This window comes from Oncorhynchus gorbuscha, linkage group LG18 (genome assembly GCF_021184085.1).
Source record: "Oncorhynchus gorbuscha isolate QuinsamMale2020 ecotype Even-year linkage group LG18, OgorEven_v1.0, whole genome shotgun sequence".
In the NCBI taxonomy this organism is placed as follows: Eukaryota; Metazoa; Chordata; class Actinopteri; order Salmoniformes; family Salmonidae; genus Oncorhynchus; species Oncorhynchus gorbuscha.
This window is the reverse complement of record NC_060190.1, coordinates 5008982-5014981: the sequence shown is the minus strand read 5'-3', so window position 1 is coordinate 5014981 and position 6000 is coordinate 5008982.

Below are 6000 nucleotides of genomic sequence, written 5' to 3'. Positions count from 1 at the left end.
CTCCGTTTCGCATACTTTGATTTGGACTCGTACTCCGACCCCCCCCCCCCCACCCCCACCCCCGTGCTCCAGCTCGCAGCACTGTAGCATTTTGAGAAACACCCTCCGATTTCGGAATGAAATGCTGACTATTCACATCTCATATGTTGCATGACTACAATATTTTAGCTTGATACGTTTAGAAATACATGCTGTGTTAATTTTGGCATGTTTACCTGCTACGTACCCTGAAAAACAAGCCCATCATAAGTCAATAAGGCTAGCTACTAGTACTGGGAGCTTGCCAGATAGCCACGAAGAATTGTTAGCTACTAAACCAAAAATAATCTAATAATTTAAATAATCTAGCTCACATAATATTCGTTTTAGGTCGTTTTTTCCTGTTAAATTATCTGTTTAGCTACATTATTATAATTCACAAATAGCTAACTGATAGTTATGAAAACGTTTTCTTTGTGTGTATCTTGTTTCGTCTCTATTGCCATTGTTGTCCTGGCTGGAAGACGGTCCAGTGAATGAGTGCTGTAACATTAAGTCCATCGTAAGTCAATAGGGATAACTGGCTATCTTGCCCTGAAGAATTGGAAGCTACCCATGAAAAAATGTTCATCTACATTGCATAACATTAGCTTTAGGTCATTTTTGCAAATGAAACTAGCTGGCTAGCTAGATCATTCCAATTGACATATCTAGCTGATAATTCTGAAGTAAAACGCTTGCTTTGTGTATATCTTGTTTCGTCTATTGTTGCCATTGTCCTGGGGGTGAAGCATAAGGTAATACAGTAGGGGGAGTGCGAGTGCTCCCCCTACCAGTTGGAGAATTGGGGAGGACGGGCTCATGGTAATGGCTGGAGTGGAATAGGCGGAATGGTATTTGTCACATGTGCCGAATACAACAGGTATTGCAGTTTTAAGAAAAATACAAATGAAAATAAAAGTAACAAATAATTAATAATATGTACATGTAGGTAGATTTAAAGTGACTATGCATAGATCATAAACAAAGAGTAGCAGCAGCGTAAAAGGGGGGTGCGTAGTCTTGTGGCGTGGGGGTGGGGCCACAGTGTCTCCTGACCCCTCCTGTCTCAGCCTCCAGTATTTATGCTGCAGTAGTTTATGTGTCGGGGGGCTAGGGTCAGTTTGTTATATCTGGAGAATTTCTCCTGTCTTATCCAGTGTCCTGTGTGAATTTAAGTATGCTCTCTCTAATTCTCTCTTTCTTTCTCTAAGGTAAACTGAGCCCTAGGACCATGCCTCACGACTACCTGGCATGATGACTCCTTGCTGTCCCCAGTCCACCTGGCCGTGCTGCTGCTCCAGTTTCAACTGTTCTGCCTTATTATTATTATTGGACCATGCGGGTCATTTATGAACATTTGAACATCTAGGCCATGTTCTGTTATAATCTCCAGCCGGCACAGCCAGAAGAGGACTGGCCACCTCTCATAGCCTGGATCCTCTCTAGGTTTCTTCCTAGGTTTTGGCCTTTCTAGGGAGTTTTTCCTAGCCACCGTGCTTCTACACCTGCATTGCTTGCTGTTTGGGGTTTTAGGCTGGGTTTCTGTACAGCACTTTGAGATATCAGCTGATGTAAGAAGGGCTATATAAATACATTTTATTTTATTTTATTTGGGGTAGAAGCTGTCAAGAACCCTTTTTGACCTAGACTTGGCACTCCGGTAATGCTTGCAGTGTAGGCCTTCCTCTGACACTGCCTGGTATAGCGGTCCTGGATGTTAGGAAGCTTGGTCCCGGATATATACTGGGCCGTACGCACTACCCTCTGTGCCATTCCATTCGCTCCGTTCCAGCCATTATTATGAGCCGTTCTCCCCTCAGCAGCCTCCACTGACTTCAGTGATACCATAACATAACACTCCTACAAACATGGCTATTCACTGTTACAGTAAAACAGCGTTGCTGTTCAGAAGTAACGATACACTGGCCTATAAGTATATAACATGACAGCTGTGTGTGATGCCTACCTTCACAAGTCAATACCGTCTCAATCTTCATAGAGGGTGGAAAGACAGCTAGCTATCACTGTTAGAACAACGCTGCTGTTCTTCAGTCTTTGGCAACACTACAGATTAAACTGTGACGCCTACCTTCACAAGCCAAACCCAAGAGATTGATATCTGGTGCTGAGAGAGAGAGAGAGAGAGAGAGAGAGAGAGAGAGAGAGAGAGAGAGAGAGAGAGAGAGAGAGAGAGCCTCCATCACTGACCCACATGGAAAAAAAGCACACACACCCTCCACCCTTATCCTGCCAGATTCAACCAACTCCGAACCAGTCAGAGACACAGGATCTCCTCTCACCTGATCTTCCCAAACAACACATGTATAAATAATGACAGTGATGTCAAGTTACAATACGTCCTGTATTTTTGGTTTTATGCCCATGTTGTCAGTGACAGATTAGGAACAACACACCTGATATTGTTTCTCTCTAGCACCAGTGGGTAGTGTTCAGCATCCCTTAGAGTACCTGGTCACACCCAGGTCACACAATAATACATATGGCATTTAGCAGACGCTTTCACACAAAGTGACTTACAGTCACGCAGGCATACATTTTATGTTTGGGTGGTCCTGGGAATAGTCCCTTACAGTACATAGATGACAATGACGTATGTCTTCTCTGAAACAAAAACCCTGATATTCCTATCACATGAACACCAATGGGCAGTGTTCCACTGAGTAACCTGGTCAGTGGTCCCACCCCTATAGTCTACTCTCAGTGTTCCACTGAGTAACCTGGTCAGTGGTCCCACCCCTATAGTCTACTCTCAGTGTTCCATAGTGTAACCTGGTCAGTGGTCCCACCCCTATAGTCTACTCTCAGTGTTCCATAGTGTAACCTGGTCAGTGGTCCCACCCCTATAGTCTACTCTCAGTGTTCCATAGTGTAACCTGGTCAGTGGTCACACCCCTATAGTCTACTCTCAGTGTTCCACTGAGTAACCTGGTCAGTGGTCACACCCCTATAGTCTACTCTCAGTGTTCCACTGAGTAACCTGGTCAGTGGTCAGTGGTCCCACCCCTATAGTCTACTCTCAGTGTTCCATAGTGTAACCTGGTCAGTGGTCACACCCCTATAGTCTACTCTCAGTGTTCCATAGTGTAACCTGGTCAGTGGTCACACCCCTATAGTCTACTCTCAGTGTTCCACTGAGTAACCTGGTCAGTGGTCCCACCCCTATAGTCTACTCTCAGTGTTCCATAGTGTAACCTGGTCAGTGGTCTCACCCCTATAGTCTACTCTCAGTGTTCCACTGAGTAACCTGGTCAGTGGTCACACCCCTATAGTCTACTCTCAGTGTTCCACTGAGTAACCTGGTCAGTGGTCCCACCCCTATAGTCTACTCTCAGTGTTCCATAGTGTAACCTGGTCAGTGGTCCCACCCCTATAGTCTACTCTCAGTGTTCCACTGAGTAACCTGGTCAGTGGTCCCACCCCTATAGTCTACTCTCAGTGTTCCATAGTGTAACCTGGTCAGTGGTCTCACCCCTATAGTCTACTCTCAGTGTTCCACTGAGTAACCTGGTCAGTGGTCACACCCCTATAGTCTACTCTCAGTGTTCCACTGAGTAACCTGGTCAGTGGTCCCACCCCTATAGTCTACTCTCAGTGTTCCATAGTGTAACCTGGTCAGTGGTCTCACCCCTATAGTCTACTCTCAGTGTTCCACTGAGTAACCTGGTCAGTGGTCCCACCCCTATAGTCTACTCTCAGTGTTCCATAGTGTAACCTGGTCAGTGGTCCCACCCCTATAGTCTACTCTCAGTGTTCCACTGAGTAACCTGGTCAGTGGTCACACCCCGATAGTCTACTCTCAGTGTTCCATAGTGTAACCTGGTCAGTGGTCACACCCCTATAGTCTACTCTCAGTGTTCCATAGTGTAACCTGGTCAGTGGTCCCACCCCTATAGTCTACTCTCAGTGTTCCACTGAGTAACCTGGTCAGTGGTCACACCCCTATAGTCTCCTCTCAGTGTTCCATAGTGTAACCTGGTCAGTGGTCTCACCCCTATAGTCTACTCTCAGTGTTCCACTGAGTAACCTGGTCAGTGGTCACACCCCTATAGTCTACTCTCAGTGTTCCATAGTGTAACCTGGTCAGTGGTCACACCCCTATAGTCTACTCTCAGTGTTCCATAGTGTAACCTGGTCAGTGGTCACACCCCTATAGTCTACTCTCAGTGTTCCATAGTGTAACCTGGTCAGTGGTCTCACCCCTATAGTCTACTCTCAGTGTTCCACTGGTCAGTAACCTGGTCAGTGGTCCCACCCCTATAGTCTACTCTCAGTGTTCCATAGTGTAACCTGGTCAGTGGTCACACCCCTATAGTCTACTCTCAGTGTTCCATAGTGTAACCTGGTCAGTGGTCAGTGTGTTCCATAGTCCCCCACCCCTATAGTCTACTCTCAGTGTTCCACTGAGTAACCTGGTCAGTGGTCACACCCCGATAGTCTACTCTCAGTGTTCCATAGTGTAACCTGGTCAGTGGTCAAACCCCTATAGTCTACTCTCAGTGTTCCATAGTGTAACCTGGTCAGTGGTCCCACCCCTATAGTCTACTCTCAGTGTTCCACTGAGTAACCTGGTCAGTGGTCCCACCCCTATAGTCTACTCTCAGTGTTCCATAGTGTAACCTGGTCAGTGGTCCCACCCCTATAGTCTACTCTCAGTGTTCCATAGTGTAACCTGGTCAGTGGTCACACCCCTATAGTCTACTCCCAGTGTTCCACTGAGTAACCTGGTCAGTGGTCACACCCCTATAGTCTACTCTCAGTGTTCCATAGTGTAACATGCACCGCCCTAACTAAACCAATGGAGGCGTTAGGAGTCTCATTTCTTCTTCCTCCTCCTTCAATCTTGGCTGTAAGATGACCAGACCAGCATTGTGTTGTGTAATAAACTGTCCCAGGGAAAGAGGAGAGCCTGACAAAAGATAAGCTGCATGTCCCTTGTTGACCAAACCTGAGGAGTTGTTGAAGGTGAAGTAAAAGGTACCCAAACATGGAAAGAATTTGGAAATAGCCACCTTTTATACCAGAATCCTCAGTTAGATTGTACTACTCCCACACACACACACAACCAGCCTCTCCCCCACACACACACACACACACACACACACACACACACACACACACACACACACACACACACACACACACACACACACACACACACACACACACACACACACACACACACACACACACACACACACACACACACACACACACACACACACACACAGAGAGAGAGAGTCTATTGTGAAAACCACATATGCTGAGACTTCCGGCAATGGCGAAGCTCAAACAAGATGTGTCTGCATAGTGTCCTCGAACTTTCAAACAATTTTAAGGCATTTTGACACACATAAAATATGCCCGATATGTCAAAGCCTCAGATGAAGCATGAAAAAATGCTGCCCCTCTCTGACAGCCCTTCTTTGGCCTCGGCGGATGCTAACGCGGAAGAAGCACCAGCATGGTTCAGAATGGAGATGGACGAGGGTATAACAAAGATCCAAGAGACACTTTCTGAACACCTCAGCAAAATTGATGTACTGGTCGATAAACTCCACGAAGACCAGAAAGTCACAAAGGGACGAGTGACAAAGTTAGAAAAAGACCATGCTGACCACCAGGCTGCCATCCTGGACCAAAAAATACAAGACGTTGGAAGACGCCATCTCTAAACTCAAGGAGAAATTTGATTATTATGAAAATATCCAAAGGCGCTCAAATTTGAGACTTCAAGGTTTCCCGGAGGCCGTAAAGGGAAGAGACACGATCTCCTTTCTACAGGAATTGATTCCCAAAATTCTGGATCTACCCCCTCCCGCGTACTCACTGGAGATCGAGAGGGCCCATCGCACCCTACGGAGGCGGCTGCCTGGCCAGGTTGCACACAGGGCATTCGTCATTACATTGCTACGGTACCAGGACACTGTTCGCATCCTCTCTGCTGCCCGAGCAAAGGGA